The sequence below is a fragment of the Rhincodon typus genome, chromosome 4 (assembly GCF_021869965.1).
Source record: "Rhincodon typus isolate 14 chromosome 4, sRhiTyp1.1, whole genome shotgun sequence".
Taxonomy (NCBI): Eukaryota; Metazoa; Chordata; class Chondrichthyes; order Orectolobiformes; family Rhincodontidae; genus Rhincodon; species Rhincodon typus.
Window position 1 is genome coordinate 39459690 of NC_063335.1, and position 19293 is coordinate 39478982.

A 19293-nucleotide genomic window follows, 5' to 3' on the forward strand; every position below is an offset into this window, starting at 1 on the left:
TCACCAGGGCCCTACCATTAACTGTATAAGTTCTGTTCCAGTTTGTCTTACCAAAATGCAACACCTCGCATTTATTTAAATTAAACTCCGTCTGTCACTCCTCAGCCCATTGGTCAGCTGATCAAGATCTCGTTGTACTCTTAGATGATCTTCTTCACTGTCCACTACACCAACAATTTTGGTCTAATCCACAAACTTACTAACCATGCCTGCTATTCTGTCAACTAAATTGTTTATACGAATGACAACAACAGTGGACCCAGCACCGATCCTTGTGGCACACTGCTGGTCACAGGCCTCCAGTCTGAACAACCCTTTACCACCAGCCTCTGTCTTCTGCTGTCAAGACAATCTTGTATCCAATTGGCTAGCTCTCCCTGGATCCCATGTGATCTTACCTTACTAACCAGTCTACCATGTGGAATCTTGTTGAAGGCCTTGCAAAGGTCCATGTAGACAACATCTATCAGTCTACCTTCATCTATCTTCTGGGTCATTGCTTCAAAAAACTCAATCAAGTTTGTGAGACAATTTCCCACACAAAAAACCATGTTGACTCGCTCTTCTGTAATATTACTAGCTAGCTTACATATTTCATCTTCTCCTTCCTTATACTTTAGTTGTCTTCTGCTGACTTCTAATGGCTTCCCAATCTTCTGGCTTGCCAATAATCTTCACTACATTGTATACTTTTTCTTTTACTTTTATGATGTTCCTGACTCCCCTTGTCAGCCACCATTGCCTCGTCCTCCCTTTCGTATATTTTTGCTTCCTGACGATGAATTTCTGCTGTGCCTCCCAAATTACCCCCAGAAACTCCTATCATTGCTATTCCACCATCTTCCCTGTTAGGCTCCCCTTCCAAGCAACTTTGGCCAGCTCCACCATCATGTCTTTGTAATATTCAATAATGCAATACGGCACTAGTACATTCAACAGTACAAACAGGTCAGTGTCATTGATGACCTGTTCATCTTTTTTGGGAAATTTATAACAACAAGAGCTTTTCAACTTGAGATTCCTTAAATAATTCATCAAGGACATCTGAAAATTACAAAGTGTCCTGCAAGGGTGAAACAACCAGTTCGATGGCCAGGTATCACTCACTCTAGAAAGGAAATGATTGCTAATTGCATTCAATGGACTGCAAACACCCAAGGGGAAAAAAAATCACGATATTTTTGCCTTTTCCATGAAGGCCAATGGACCAGCAGGGTGTGGATTTATTTGAGTTCAAAGAGAAGACCTTCATTATTGTCATCGATTACTAGTCAAGGTGGATTGAAGTCAACCATTTGCACTGCACCAAAGCAGAGGCAGTAACAGAATCTACTTGACACATGGGATTATGGACATTATAGTATCAAGCAATGGTTCACAGTTTGCAAATGAGTACATTAGGCCATTCACTATCCTCAAGGAAATGGAGAAGCTGAGCGAGGAGTTTGGACAATAAAATAATCACTGAAGAGAAGCAAAGATTTGAATCTTGCACTAATTCTACCTATCCTTGCCACTACTGAATGGGTTATCATCATCAGAGTTACTGTTGGTCAGGGCATTGAGAACAAATCTTCCATCTCTGTCTCAGCTGTTATCATTACACATGATTGAAAATGACTACAACTGTGTGAAACTGCACAAGGAGCAGCAATGAGACAATCTGGCTCAACACTTCAGTAAAAGGTTCTGAGCACAAGAGATTGTTAAAAACCTCAACAAAATGTCGACAGCAGAAGAGTTACTGATGTGGGAGGGGTAAGAAATCAACAGAGAGAAGGAATAACTACAGCAAAAAGGCAGCAACCGATACCATATATAGTTAAGATGCATCATGGGATTGTAAGGAGAAATCATAATCTAATGATATAACTGAACAAGAAGACAATAGAAACTGGAGACCATTTCTCAGATGAAGAGGAAGAAGAAAGATCTGCAACTACCCAAGACAATCTCAGACTTAAATTTGGCTTGACAGAATTTTTTTTGGTTATAAAGAGCTGGTGTCTCACCGAGACAAATGCATGAAATGTAATATTCCTCTGTTGAAGCTTATTAAGCAAAGGAAATGAAGACATAATAGAATAAACTGCTATTTACAAATAACACAAAGTTAAAGATATTGAAATGCCTGGTAACACTTAAATCCTATTTATCTCAAAATACATTTGTATAGATCCCAAAATATTCTTTTGCAGCTTATCAAATCACCCTGTACAGTACCCAAAAGCAACTCTTGTACTGTATTCACACCAGAGAAAAAGCACCTTCTGTAACATCTCTACAGATTAAATTTTGACTTTAAATCTGGAAAATCCAAAAGCTTCTCCTGGAGTTTTTATACACCTGAACCTAAACATTCTCAGCTTCAAAAAATTCCTTCAAGTTTTTTTTTCCAAATATTCCTGGTCTGAAGTCATTATTAAACCCTTTCTCTGAAGTAGTCTGTTTTTATTATCTTTGCCCGTTCTAAGGAGTATTGTTTTGCAATTTATTTTCATCCAAGATTTCTACTGAACTGCTGCAAACAGGAACTAATAATATTTTTTTAATTCAAGCTATGAGGGTTCTCCCTCAGCTTAAGGAAAAAAAAACGTCCAGAACTTTTTGACTGAAAACTTAATGCACATTTGTTCAACTTGCTTGATTGTAAACTCTCTCAAAAGTAAAAATCTTAATCCTGGACAGGCTACTTTCCTCAAACTATTTCAAAAGACATCACCACGGCTACAGAAATAATTATCTGTTAATTACTAGATACTTCAAACATACAGAAAAAAATCATATGTCTCTGATTCAAAATGCATAAAGCCAACCTTAAAAATAAATGATATTAAAATGTATAAAAATTACAGAGCTACATGACTCGGAGATATATATAATAATGTGATTCACATCAGAAGTATACATTAATGATGATGATAATGTATTAATTGTGTTTGAGTCACATGGTAGATGAGGGAGAACTGGGAGCGGAAGCTTTAATCTAGTGTGAAGTGAGTGTGTGTACAGATCAAACTGTAAAGAAAGAGTTATTGCAAAGATTTCCATAGAGTCCAGCAGCAAAAGAACAGCCATTGATCCTAACTTTGAAACGCCTACCATGAGTCAGACCTGAGTGCTGTCTCTGCCATCACTGCTGGGTTAGTTCCTTCCCCCTCACCCCTAACCCAGGACACACGCTGGACATTCCCCCAGTGGACCCCAAACTGCTGCACCATTGCTGCTCTGCTTACTTCCGTTGCACAGTACACATGTAAAGAATAAACAAAAAGGCAGAGATAAGAAATACAGGACAAATAGCGACTCGGGAAAGTCACTTCTAGAATTCACAATGGAAAGCCAAATTCTATATTAATTATGAGACCCATGGTCACCCGTGCTGCCCTGCTGAAGATTTAAAAAGCCAGAGGAATCTAACTATCAAGGAAAATACTGTAAGCTCTAAAGGTGAGTCTATGGAGGCAGAAATGGGAGCAGCAAAGATCTTTGCTTCAAGGATCACTCCCTCTATCAAAGATACTGAGGCTTGTCCATTGCTACCTCAGATCTACCTCTACCTTTCCCTTATGTTCTCATTGTTTGAAATACTTCCAAAATAATTGCATACTGCTGCAATGGACTGCAGGTCAAGTGTGTTCTCCAAATTGGACTTTACATCAGATTAATATGACACTATTTGGGCCCACTGGTTACGCCTCAGTTGAGCCTCTGAACCCTATCCTTGTCTAACTTTATCAGCAGAAATCTCTATTGCCTTCTCCATCATATCTTATTTAGCTTTCCTTTAATTGTATCAATATTATTCCACTCAACTGTTCCCAGTGATTGCAAATTCCACACACAACCACACCACTTTTGGGTAAAGGTATTCTTTTTTCTGAATTTCCTATTAGATTTCTTGATGACTGTCTTAATGTCTGTTTTCATTTTACTGCACAACAGCAAACATTCTCTCTGTAACCAAAAACAAAGTTGCTGGAAAAGCTCAGCAGGTCTGGCAGCATCTGTGAAGGAAAAAACAAAGTTAACGTTTCAGGTCCAGTGACCCTTCCTCAGAACTCAGAATTCCTCAGAATTCTATAAATACTCTGACAAAACCTTTCATAATTTTAAAGGCCTCTACTAAGTCGCCCTTCAGTCGTCCATTTTCAAGAGAAAAGAGATCCATCCTGATCACACGTTGTTGTTGGGTATAATCTTAATACTCTGTTATTATTTAAGGAAATATTTGTTGCACCCTCCGCAATTTCCTTTTCATAATATGGTGACCAGAACTGCGTACAAATGTGATCTAGCTAAGATTCTATAAGATATTAACATGTAGTGAATTAAAAGAAGCCTCAATAATTCATTCCAACATGGGGTCTATTTACCAAGAATAAAATGTTGTGATGTGAGGTTGAAACTAACTTTAGAATTCATTCCTTTTCCAGGGATTCATTTCTGTTTGATGTTCATCGTGCACAATCTGTTCTATGAAGACATCTTAACCTGCCATGCACCTTCATGTCAACAAAGCCTATATTGCCAGCTTGATTCCATGCACTGATCTATAAAGTGAGTAAAACATGAGCGGAAACATTAAGGCCGACTACTCAGACAAGTGAAGCATTTCTTAACCATAAAGGGTGAGGGTATTAACTTAAATTCTGAGTATAAGCCTAAACTTGATCGTTGGTGCCAAACAAAGGGGTTGTCATATGTGCTCGACTTAAATACTGCAATCTATAGCAACTTCTCCTCTTCTAAATTCGAGTGTTCCAGAAAGAATCCCCGCAGTGCCTGGATTATATTTGTGATAACATCGTTAACTTGCATCGCCACTTTTAACGATCTGTGTTCTTTTGCTTACAGATGCCTTTAGTCCTTAAAATCATTTAAATCCTTATTTTCCAAGTGAACTCTGGAGTCAGAACCTTCCGCTCTTCAAGTTGTTGACTTTGGTGACGGGAAGGGCATTTAATGGGGTGGGATGCTAAATCTTGCCACCTTCCCAACAGCCACCAGAATTAAGTGAAAGGTCAGGAGGTCCATGGTGAACCTTCTGCCTGCCATTGACTAAGCTTCTTAGGTGTCAATTAAATGCCACTACAAGGACTCAACCCACAATTGCTGGCTTAACCTATTTGAACGATAGCCTAAACTGTTCTGGCTCCTTCTCAGGGTAATGGGTAGAGTCCTTCCATCAAATTAGCACCCACTTGATGATATTGAGGGTCTGGACATTGGGAAGGTAGCAGCTGGTTTACAATAACCCCTTCTCCCTCCACCCATTCTTTCGAACTATTCTCCTGCTCCCCTCCTCCCTCCGCATAATTTACCTGCTGCTTGGGACCACTGCAAACCTGGAATTGGAGGGTGGTGGGAGATGAAGTTGTCTCTTTTGGCAGTAGTCACATCTCCCTCACTGCACTGTTCAGCATACAAACTGCTGACTTCCTTTTGGCCAGCAGCTCTTGCTAATCAGGATCTTTGACCCAGGGTCTCAATTCTATCTCAGGCCTGCCTCTGCCTGATTGATGTACCTTTTGGCAGGTCTTTCCTAAAATAGGCAAAGCTGGTCTCTATTCTTTTGGTGAGAACCCTGATGTCATAGCAATAATCTGTCCTAGAATACTAAAAAGTGGGCCACTTGGAGCAGAAAGTTAGAAATAATCCTGTGTTATGTGCAGATCGCTTACATAAGCTTTGGAGACGGAGTGGGAAGATTTATTAAAATGATACCAAGGATGAAAGAGTTCAAGTTTGAAACTCAAGAGGCTGGGAATGTCTGCCTTGGAGCACAGAAGCTTCAAAGGAGGGTTAATAAGTGATGCATTTTAATACAAGAAGAAACTATGCTCTCGAGAGGGTCAGTAACCAAAGAGCAACAGGAAACCTAAGTTAATTAATCGGTAAATGAACCAGAGGAGAGATGAGTACAACCTTATTGTTAACAAAGTAGCGATGACCTGGAATGCACTGCCTAGAATGGCAGCAAAACAGCTTCAGCATTAATTTCAAAGGGATATATGTCTGAAAAGGAATAGTTTGCAGGAATTGAGAGGTTGTACTGGTATTGGGGAAGGAATAAAGTGCGAATTTCCAGAAAGGTCTTTCAAAGAGCCAGCACAGATTTGAAGGGTTGAATGGTCTCTTTCTGTGCTGTATAATTCTATTATATGCTTCCATGAAATACATGCTCAGTAATCTCCTGTGGGGCTGAGATGACTGAGATTTTCTATTAATTTACTTAAGCAATGACCTAGTGGTATTTTCGCTGGAGTAGTAATCCAGAAACCCACATAATGTTCCAGAAATGGTGAAATTTGAATTCAATAAAACTCTAGAATTAAAAGTTTAATATTGACCATCAAACTGTTGTTAATTGTTGTTAAGATCCATGAGTTTCACTAATTCCTTTAGAGAAGGAAAGGTCCTGTCCTTACCTAGTCTGGCCTGCATGTAACTCCTGACCCACATCAATGTGTTTGCCTCTTAAATGCCCTCTGAAATGGCCAGGACCTGCTACAAAGTCTCAAAAAAGCAATGAAACTGTATGGACCATGTAGCGTCATCTAAGGCACCAGGGCCAATAATGGAAACACAGGCCTGTCGACCCAACAGGCTACCAATGTCTGGGCATGAGTGCCAAAATTGGTAGAGCTGCCTCACAATATTCAACCAACTGCCTGGCATGATCATACTCATAGACTCATACCTTACAGACAATATCCCAGACACTATCACCAGCTTTGGGTGTGTTCAGTCCCACCAGCAGGACAGACACAGCAGAGATGGCAGCTCAGCAGTATACAGTCAGAAGGGAGTTAGCTTAGGAGTCTTCTTGATTGTCTCCAGACCCCATGATGTCTCATGGCATCAGGTCAAACAGGGTAAGAAAATCTCCTGTCAATTACCATGTACCGTCTCCCTCTTCCTAATCTAAGCTGATGAAGTAGTCATCCTCCATGTTGAACAAGGCACTGCGTGTGAGTAGGGTGCAGAAAGTAGAACCAGAAACATTACATTACAAACTGATCAATTCTCAAAGAACATCACTGCTAGACTGGGCCTGCAGCAGTGTTGAGGAAACCAACAAGTGTGAAAATCACATTTGACCACATCCTCAAAATTTGCCTGCAGCAGTTATACCTATTCACAACAGTATCTAAAAGAGTGAACACAGCACAGTTCTTGTGGAAAGGAAGTTCTGTGTTCACATTAATCCATCATGTTGTGTGACGCTACCACTATGGTAAATCGTCCAGATTTCAAACAGATCTAGGATCTCAAGACTGAGTATCCATGAGGCATTATGTGTCATTAGTAGCAGAAGAATTGGACTCCAACACAATCTGCAGTATCGTGCATTGGCATATCTCCCACTTTACCGTTACCATCAAGCCAGAGGATCAATGCTGGTTCAAAGAAGAGTACAGGAGGACCTGTAGGAGCAGCAGAAGGCATACCTAAAAATGAAGTGTCAACCTGGCAAAGCAACAAAACAGGGTTACTTGTGTGTCAAACAGAATAAGTGGCAAATGACAGACAGGACTAAGCACTTCAAAAATCAATGCATCGGACATCAACTGTGGTGGATAATTTAACAATTCAGTGGAGGAGAATGTTCCACAAATATCCCCATCCTCAATAATGGTGGAGTCCAGTACATCAGTGCAAAATATGAGGCTGAAGTATTTGCAACAATCCTGTGAGTGGATGATCCATCAGGTCTCTTCAAGAGGTCCCAGCATCACAAATATCAGTCTTCAGCCAATTTGATTCACTCCGTGTGATATCAACAAACAGTTGAATGTAGTGGATACTGGGAAAGCTATGGGCCTTGACAACATTCCAGCAACAGTACTAAAGACATGTACTCCAGAACCTGCTGTGTCCCTAGCCAAGCTGTTCCATTGCAGCTACAACACTGGCATCCAATCACACTGTGGGAAATTACCCAGGTATGTCAGATACACAAAAGGTATGTCAAATTTAACCCATCCAAATACCACTCCATCAGTCTACTCAATCATCAGCAAAGCGATGGAAGGTGTTAACAAAGGTGCTAACAAGCAGAACCTGCTCAACAACAAACTGCTTATGATATTTAGTTTAGGTTCTCCTGGATGACTCAGTTCCTGACTTCACTCCAGCCCTGGTTTAAATGTGGATAAAAGAGTTGAATTCCAGAGGTGAGTTGAGAGTGGCTGCTCTTGACATCAGGGCCACATTTGACAGAGTGTGGCATCGAGGAACCCTATCAAAATTGGAGTCAATGGGTTATCTCTTCAGGAGTTCCTTAGGGTAACATCCTAGGCCCAACCATCTTCAGCTGTTTCATCACTGACCTTCCTCTATCACAACATCAGAAACAGTGATATATCTATTAATGATTGTACAGTGTTGAGCACCATTTGTGACTCCTAGATAGTGAAGCTGTCCATGTTCAAATGCAGTAAGATCTGGACAATATCTTGGCTTGGGCTGACAAGTCGCAAGTAATATTTGTGCAACATAGTGCCAGGTAAAGACCATCAACAAGAGACAATGTAGACATTACCCAATCTAGCCAACACCCTAACTGTAATGTAACCATTACTGAATCAACCACCATCAACATCCTGGCCATTACTATAAATGAGAAACTGAATTGAACTAACAGTAGAAATACAGTGGCGACAAGAGCAGGTCAGAAATAACTTATCTCCCAACTCCCCAAAGCCTGTCCACCATCTACAAGGCACAAGTCAAGTGTGTGATAGAATACTCTCCACTTGTCTGAATGAATGCAGCTCCAGCGGCATTCAAGACTCCTGACACCAACCAGAACAAAGCAGCCCATTTGATTGACATCACATTCACTCACTCCATTACAAACACTCAGTGACAGCAGTACATATCATCTACAAGAAGGACAACAGAAGCTCACCCAGTCCCTTTGGATGGCACCTTCCAAACCCATGACCACTGCTTCTAGAAGGAAAGGCAGCAAATACATGGCAACACTACCTCCTATAAATCCCCTTCCAAGTCACCCACCATCATTGTTCCTTCACTTTTTGTCAAACCTTTCATTGCAGTATTGTGGGTAGCTCACCATCAGCTTCTCAAGGGCAATTAGGGATAGATAATAAATACTGGCTCAGCCAGTGACATCCATATTTCATAAATGAATAAAAACAAAAACATTTTTATAGCTCAGTCAATTGTGTGGGCCAACCAGCTCACTGTACTGTATGAGCTCTGCTTATGATGAAGGATACTGCTATCATCTTCTTTAAGTGGAGGAAACTACAGGGTTTATGCGCTAGCAGAGAATCATTTGTAGTGAAAAATCTCTTGTAGTTAACAAGAGATAACTTATTGCATGTTAGCAACTAGTTACATGTTACATTGATATAATAGATATTGCTACAGAGACTTTCAGGAGAACTGGATCTCACTCCTTCGAGATCCTCAATTGTTCTGCCCACAAGTTGAAATGTCATTATTATAGAGGGATGTTCTTATGGCATGCTTCAGTATTAACCCTTTCAGACCCAGATAACACAGTTGTCTGCTGTTAGCAGAGCTATTATGTTGTTATTTTGGCCACTGCCTCCAGGTATGATATTGTCCCCGATATGTATAAAAACAAAACTATATGTAGCGCTCAGATACAGTTCTTTCAGCTGACTAGAACACTGAATAAATTTAGTGTTACTCCTTTCACTTTGCTAACCTTGTTGATTCCTAGTCAATGTGGCCATGGCAATCTCTTTAACCTCTTACCTCACCTTCTTTGGCATAATTAAATGATATAAGTAGAACCCCTGGCCTTGCTATGTAAAGGTCAGTCAGTGTCAATGGAATAATATTGAAGCAATGATGAGAGGTAAAACATTGCTCAGGATGGGAGTGGGGTGGTGGTGTGGGGTGGTGGTGTTGATGGCGGGTGTGTGAGTGAGTGTGTGAGGGAGGACAGTATGCATGGGAGGAGGATGATGAGTAAATAAGAACAAAGAACAAAGAAAAGAACAATACAGCGCAGGAAACAGGCCCTTCAGCCCTCCAAGCCTGGGCCGACACATTTTGCCCTTCCATACTAAAACTGTCTTCACTTACAGATCCATATCCTTCTAATCCCTTCCTGTTCATGCATTCGTCCAGGTGCTTCTTGAATTTTGCTATTGTATCTACTTCCACGACTTCCTCTGGCAACACGTTCCAGGCACTCACTACCCTTTGTGTGAAAAACTTGCCTCGCACAACTTTTTTAAACTTCCCTCCTTGCACTTTGGACCTGTGTCCCTTAGTAATTCACTCCTCCACCCTGGGAAAAAGCCTCATATTTTCCAATCTATCCATGCCATTCATAATCTTATAAACTTCTATCAGGTTGCTCCTCAACCTCCTGCATTCCAGTGAAAATAAACCCAGTCTATCCAACCTTTCTTCATAGCTAAAATCCCCCATACCAGGTAATATCCAGGTAAACCTTTTGCTGTACCTTCTACAAAGCATTCACATCCTTCTGGTCACGTGGTTACCAGAACTGTACGCAATATTCCAACTGTGACCGAATGAATATTCTATAAAGCTGCAGCAGAACTTGTCTATCCTTGTACTCAATGTCCCTTCCAATGAAGGCAAGCATGCCATAAGCCTTTTTTACTACTTTATCGACTTGCGCTGCCACCTTCAGTGATCTGCGGACCTGCACACTCAGGTCCCTCTGCATATCAACACTCCTAAGAGTTCCACCATTCACTGTATAATTTCCAACTGTACTTGACCTTCCAAAATGCATTGCTTCACATTTGTCCAGATTAAACTCCATCTGCCATTTTTCTGCCCATGCCTCCAACTGATCTATATCCTGCTGTATCCTTTGACAATCCTCCTCACTATCCACAATTTCACCAATTTTTGTATCATCTGAAAACTTAATAATTAGAACAGCTACATTTACCTCCAAGTCATTCATGTAGATCACGAACAGCAGAGTTCCCACCACTGATCCCTGTGGAACATCACTAGTCACAACCTCCATTCCGAAAAGCATCCTTCCACCACCATCCTCTGTCTCCTATGACATAGCCATCTTGCCAGCACACCCCGATACCATGTGACTTCATCTTTTGTACTGGTCTGCCATGAGGGCCCTTGTCAAAGGAATGAGGGACCTTGTCAAAGGAACAAAAATGACTAATCTTCAAAAAAGGTTAGGATTTGTAGAATAGCTGTTAGGATATTGCATTGGTAACAGTGCACCATTGCTGATTTCTCAAAATTGTAACTTCTGCCTTTTCCGCTGGCCAGTGATCTATGAGAATTTAACCGATTTTCTTACCAACCAAACACATTTTGCACTGTGTAGTTAAAATTGGCAGAGATGCCACACAATGTTACTTGAGTTGTCAGTCCTAGTCAGATCATTACCAACTGCATTACCAAAGTGTTTTCAAATAGTTGAAGAGGTCTGAGTGACAGGCTGCCTTTGAACTGAGACTCATGACCTTCTGCCTTGATATCAAGCCACTCAGTTGCTTGAGTTGCTCGTGGAAGCTCACTTACTGATTACAATTTACCGGAGTAAAAGCACCATTACCAAGAAGTGATCATATTGAAAGACTATATTCTCAGGGACTTGACAGAGAAGTGTTATTCATAAGAAATATTTATCCCAAAATCAGGCCAAATGAAAACTCGCAGTGTACTATATGACACTGTCATTCTTCTGAGACCACTCCATCGAAGGTACTTTGTATGATCTCCCATCCTCCTCAGATTCACCCTAAAAGGTCCCATGGCACCTTTTTAAAGAAGAGTGAATAATTATCCTTGGTATCCTGGCTAATATTTATGCCTCAATCTATCTGAAAAAGATTAAAAATTACTAATGCTTGTTGTTTGTGAGAGTTAATGCGCACAAATTGGCTGCTGCATTTCTGACTTTACAGCAATGACTGCACTTCAAAAATGCTTCACTGGTTGTAGTGTACTTTGTGACATTCCATGATCATGAAAGGTGTTAAATGCATGTCTTTCTCTCTTCTTTCTTTCTGATCATTGAGGGCACATTTACTGTGAATACGAGCAATATTGACTTTTTATTAAAAGTAATCCAAGTAGAGTCCTAACCCAAGGGTTAAATCCTTCAAATTATACAGGACATTTCATCAACTATGTACTTTTACTGAACATAAACTATGATTAACATTGATTAAGATGTGCTTTGTGGATTATTGGATATTATCCGGTGATTAAGCTGTAAAGAATTAAGTCAATAATTTTCTAATCTGAAATCCCAGATAATTTGGTTTTTGTTTACTAAGGTATGTTTTATAGTCAAGACAGACAAATGATTAGTTTTCAAAAGAGTCTGGGGATTAAATGTATGAAATGAGTTTAGCAATTTAAGATTAATGCCAAGGGGGAGATAAGTTAGTGAACACTTGCTTTCATGACGGAAGGAGGAATGCTTGCAGATTACAATTTTTGTGAGGAATATTTAACTCTTTACATTTATCTGCATCCACATGTTTTAGATTTACTCCCATAATAGTTCTCTTAAGGTCAAACAAAATAAATAGTTTGTAGTGAGAAGTACTACCAATTTTGTGCTATGAGGGAGGGTGGCTTTTTTTTAAAAGCCCTTAGGACTAAATGTGATATAGAGGCCCTGTTTTCTTAGGTCTTCAGATATTGTTACATTCATTAACTTGATAGCATGAACAAAATCAGTCGTTGCAACTAAAGTCAGAGATGAAATCTCTAAATGGCCCCCTGTTTATAAAGTGGGTATATATTTTTAACATTTATAACACCTCTGAAGATTTTAACTTCTCTTATTGACTACTGCATCTTCCCCGAAGTTGAGATGCAGACTTTTCTGTGATGTTGTCGGGGCTACTCATTATTGGTTCAGATGTTCAAAAGACAGAAAATCAGCTGGATGATGTTTGCACAGAATCTGTTCTGAAAATTGCACTGTAATAAAGCAATTTTAGTTAGTGTAAACTAGTTCATTGGGCAGATTAATTGTAAAATAATAATGCATGGATTGAAGTGTGTGACAGGACAATAATACATCTTCTTGATTTGCATAGTTCATGCCAGTATACATGACTTACCTCTGTATAATTTTTTTAGATAAATTGCATACAATATACAGCAATACAGATAAAATGTGCGTGGCATATATGTTATCAATGAATTAAAATTTACATAAACTACCTACAATATTGTTTTACTCATTTTTTGGGATATAGGCGTCATTCATAAGGTGAGCATTTAATGCACATTTCTAATACTCTTGCAAAGGTAGAACTGAGCCAACTTCTTGTTCCATTGTAGCCTGTGTGCTGCCAGAAGTAGCTTTAAGACATCTACTCAGGGACAAGTAAGAATGGTGCCATATTCCCAAGCAAAATGCTATTTAACATGGAAGGGAACTTGAAGACCGTAGTGTTTCCCTGTGTATGTTATTCTTGTTCTTTTAGATGGTAAAGTGTATCCATTTGAAACACAAATCTGAAATTTATATTATATTGAATCATATACATATATATAGTGGTTGTAATTATGAGATATTTTCAGCATATGCCAGCAACATTTTATGGAACTGACACCAAATTCTCATGTCAGCATACAAACAGTTCATCCTCATACTCAATTTTATCTGAAGTGGCTCTCAGTGATACCATGTTCCTCCACAGAGTACACTATTGCAGTTTGCACAGGTGCAATTCCCAAATTCATTCCTGATTTTGTGGGAACCTCAACTTATTATAGACTATTATCACTGTAAAAACTATTGAAAAGTGCCTTGTTGAATAAGGTGGAACTGAGCTTTTAATGGCATCCAGAAACATAAAATATACTAAGCAACCTCTCTTGCCCTGGGAAATAATATTTCATTGTTTGTATTTAAACGTCCACTTTAATTCCTACATCCCAATCCCTTTTCACTGTTTGTAAAATGATTAAAGTCTGTGCTGTTTACCCTTTAGTTTGCTGTCTGTGAGAATCCTTTAATCTGATTGATTGCCCAGCCTGCTTCATGACCTCACTGCTCCTGGTGGACAAAGATCCCATATAGCTGGTGGCAGAAGCAAATTGCCATTGCAGTAGGAGAAATCCACACTGCAGAGATTTTACTGGGCAGAACTTCTCTCTACCATTGCCAATCAAAGAATCTGACCATAATATTATAATATATAATATTTTGCATTTACAATGCATGTTAAATATATGAATACATAACATGCATAAAGCATATATACCAAGTGTATTTGTATTATATTTAAGTTGTATATAACACAATATGTCAAGAATGTTGTGACAACTACAGGATGGAAAAGTCTTTGATGATGTGTACAGACTTTAGTTTTGTCTGGTTTACACTGGTTTAGATACTACTGTGTCATTTTGCAAACACATAAAGAACAGAGCTGTGTGTATGTAGTAATTTTATATGTGCAAATTGTAGTTTGAATTTTAGAAAGCCTAATTCAAAATTAATTGGCTTTGATTTATATTTGGGATGGTTTGATTTATAAAGTAGACCTTTGCATTTGAATTTCTTTCCAATTTTTGCATATGGAAATGCTAAGTATCTCAACTCTCTTTGTTTATTTAAAGTGAGCAGGTTACCTGAATGATTTCAGAACAGAGGCTCAAATCAGGGTGAGAATCCCTATTTCCAAAACAGACAAGAATTTCTATTTACATTCCAGGAGTTTTTCCATCTAGCATTCTGAAGCAGAGTCAACCTCAACAGATAAAGTCCAGCAAACCACAGTTAACATTGGAGTGGAATGTTACAAAAACCATGCCTAGTTGTTCAGCAATGCCTGTCATATTGTAGTAAGTAAACACAGTCTAAAGGTCTCAAAGCCTCTTTGATAGTGATTGAAAGAAAGTAAGTATGTAAAATGGGTGGGAGATAGCAAGAAATGTAGATGCTGGAGTCAGTATCAATACAGTGTGGAGCTGAAGGAACACAGCAGGTCAGGCAGCATCAAAGGAGCAGGAAAGTTGATGTTTTGGGTTTATGGATTGGCGGATGGGTGTTATGTAGTTATGTCTAGTAAAGCCTATTAATGTTCGCTTACAAGAGTATAAATCTGATCTTAGGACAATTCTCTCCCTAAACCTGTTCACCTCTCTATCTCACACTCTCATCCTTAAGGTGCTTGCCAAAGGCTCTTTAACCAATCTTTAGGACGCTTATCCTAATATCTTATGTGGGTTGGTGCTAATTTTGTCTGTAAATGCTGCTGTGAATCATCTTGTATAGTTAAATGAATTATATAGGCACAAACATTCTGAGGAATAACACATATTAGTGATTTTGTGAACTCTGGGCTCTCCCACCATGTTCTGGGACTCTGATGTCAGGATGGGAAGGAGGGCAAGAATGGGGTATTTAAGTTGGGTTTGTATCTAATTAAACAAAGCGCCCAAGCCCCTTCCAGTTTGATAGATTCTATGCTCCACTGATTTGCCAAGAAGGATTTACAATTGTGATTGCTTCTCCCATTAATGGCACTGGTGGCAGAGGTTTGAGGATTGCATCATCTGTCGGCACTCAAGTAAGATAATGTTGTTCTGTTAGACATCAAACAGTGGGGACCAAAATATGCAGCAAAACAAAAACAGTGTACATCATGCAGAATTGCCTTGGCATGCAGGTCATTGGTGATTTCAGTTGTAAGTAATGTTTTGATTGTCACAGATTATACGTTTGCTCTCATCCCCTTGACATTTGTTGTACAGCTGGATTGATTCTTGTGCTCTGGTATGAAAAGGTCACGTTGATCAATGCAGTGTAATTGGCACTAAATTAGGATCATATCAGGTTATTTTGCCATTTAATGATGAAATATTAAAGAAAAAGAGGACCAACTTTGCAGTATTTGAACTACGCCTTAAGGAGCCGCAAGATTTGTATTGTACATTAATGAAATCTGAAAATATGAATATTGCACTACAATAATGAGATTGCAAAACTTGTTTCAGACTCTGCATTTGGGAAGAATTCAGCTATTCAAGACTAAGGCAGACTAGAGGCTTTAAAATGAAAGAGTGTGACATTGCCTGAGCACAAAATTAAAATCTTAGTTTAATATTTCTCTTCAGTTCCTCTGTTTTCAGGCTGCATTGAACAATATTCAAATGGCTTCAAATGAGGAATATTTAGTCATTCAATCATTTTCTGAATAATATCATTGTATACTCATTATCCAGTGCATTCCAATTTCATTGTGTACATAATACATGATACTGTACATTCCAGATGCAGATTAAAAGGAAAGTGGGTGAAAATTTACAGCTGTTCTTTCCTGTCACAATCTATGCATGGACACACTATGACCTTACACTCCTGACCTCACTGACGTATCAGAGGTCGAGAAATGGATGCTTAATTTCAGTTCAATCTACCATTTGTAAATATTTTCTGGGGTCAAGTCTGTCAGCTGAGGAATGAACCATTGGCTACCAACATGTTGCCTGGACACCCACTGCTTTAGAAGGTGTCCATGATGTCTCTGTCGCGGCAAAAATGCCCACAAGAGTGGGATAGAGAACATAAAGTATCTCTCACCATCCACTAATCTTCAGTAAGCAAGAACCTTTAAATGGTCTATTGACCTCCTTTCAACGAAAAGAATCAACTTGCATTTCTATATTCGGAGATAGTAAGAACTGCCAATGCTGGAGAATCTGAGATAACAAGGTGTAGAGCTGGATGAACACAGCAGGCCAGGCAGCATCAAAGGAGCAGGAAAGCTGACGTTTTGGGTCTGGACCCTTCGTCAGAAAAATGAAGAAGGGTCCAGACCCAAAACATCACCTTTCCTGCTCCTCTGATGCTGCCTGGCCTGTTGTGTTCATCCAGCTCTACGCCTTGTTATCTCTGCATTTCTATACTGCCTTACATGACCTCAGGACATCCAAATGTACTCTATAACCAATAAAGTTTCTTTTGAACCTTCGCACCCTCCTTTTCTTCACTTTAGAATGTAGAACAGGAACAGGCCCTTTCACCCATCATGTCTGTCCTGACCATAATGCCATTCTAAACTAATCACTTCTGCCTGCTCATGGTCAGTCTCCCTCTATTACCTATCTGTTCATGTCTCTGTCTAAAAGCCTCTTAAACATTGCTATTGTCTCTGCCTCTACCACCTCCCCAGCTGCACATTCCAGGCACCTACCTCCCTCAATGTTAAAAAAGACTTGCCTCACACTTTAAACTTTTCCCCTCTCAACTTCAACCTATGGTCCCAAGTACTTAACATTTCCACCTTGGAAAAAAGACTCTGACTATCCACCCTATCCATGTCTTTCATAATTTTATATATTTCTATCAAGTCATCCCCTCAGTCTCTGATACTAAGTGCAGGTTCCTTCAAACTCTCCTTATAGCTGATGAACTCCAATTCAGGCAACATCCTGATAAAACTCATTTGCACCCTCTCCAAAGTCTCCATATCCTTTTTATAGTGCAACATCTAGAACTGCACACAATGATCCAAATGTGGCCTGACCAAAACCTTATCCAGTGGCAATGTGACTTGGCAAGTTTTATACTCAATGCCCCAATTGATAAAGGTAAGCATGCATTCTTTACCACCTTATCCACTTGTGTTGCCACTTTCAAGAAGCTATGGACTTGCATTCCAAGATCTTTCTGTATATCCTAAGGATCCAGCAATTTACAGTATACTTTCCTCTTGCATTTGACCTCCCAACACTTTGAGATTAGTGAGGAAGTGTTGTATGATGAAAGTCTAATTAGTAACCTATTGGACAATATGAATGAAAACTCCGTCCCTGGTCATGGAGTGAAATGTGTTTAAGTGGCTGGAGTGGAATTTGAACACAGGACTAATTGAATTAGAGGTGAGACTGCTACTCACTGAGCCATTGCTGACACTGAACAATGGAGAAAACAAATAGTTTTCATGGAGCCATACAATTTGCTCAAGAGATTCAGGCTAGGATTTTCATATAGGCCCCACGTATTGACGACTTCTTCACTGACAGACTTGTGTGGATTCCTGTCCCTCTAGCTCCAGACTGACCAAAACATTTTTGTTTCCAGATCAGAAATGCAGAGGTTGTGAAAGCGTGCACATTCCCCACCCATCAGCTAACTTTATTCTAATGTTGAATAGCTAATCAATATATTTAGATTTGTTTAAAAACAAGTTCTGATAGAGGTTGGAAGTCATCTATTTGTATGCCAGGGGTGTTGCAACATCTTCATGCCTCTGTTCATCTGCCTCAATTGCCTCAATCTCAAACAAAAATAAAAATTGCAGGAAAAGCTCAGTAGGTCTGGCAGCAACTGGCATTCTGAGGAAGGGTCACTGAACCCAAAACATTAACTCTGATTTCTATCCACAGATGCTGCCAGATCTACTGTTTGGAGTTCAGTGACCCTTCCTCAGAATGCCAGATGCTGCCAGACCTGCTGAGCTTTTCCAGCAATTTCTATTTTTGTTTCTGATTTATAGCATCCACATTTCTTTTGGTTTTTATTTGGTGCTTCAGTCTCAAGCCTACCTTCCTCCTTCACCGCCAGTCAGTTTGCTGCAATGTAAAACTGCAGAGGGCCCAATGTGCTGCAAAGATTTTAGACACAATGCCTATTGCAATGAGCACCTCAACTGACACAAAGACTTACACTTTCTTTCAGGTGTATCCACAGCTCACTCCGTTGTAATTTAAGTCTTGATATGAGCTTCATTGAAGAGGTCTCATTGTGTGGTGGGTAGCAGCACTGTCACTGAGCCAGCACAGCCAGGTTTGAACTCCACCCCGTGATCTAATGGGAAAGTGTGTTCATAGTGCGACCAACAAGTTGAACATCAACCTCTGAGTCCTTCCAACAAATCAACAACATGTGGTGAGACTGGGAGAGATTCCTGGTCAGACAAACTGCACTGAAGTGTCTACCATCAACATCCAAGGATCCACATTGCAACATTCATGGAGAAGAGACACAGCATCTCAGACTTGCTGAATGAACTGGAATTTAGAATGAGCTTTATTGTAACACACCTCTGCTGCAATGGTATCAGGGCATCATAGAGCTGGCAGTATTGGGACAGACCTCATCACAAATAGCCATCCTCAGATTGTTCTTGATTCTGAAAGTGTGCAAGAATTTGTTTTAACAAGATTGTTTTAATATGAAAGAGTTAAGACAGTTCCTGCATATGTAGAATTACCATGAAGGAAGCTGCCCTGTAGCCATTGCACATTCCCCCAGTAGACCATTGACAAAATCTAACTTTTAAACAACACTGT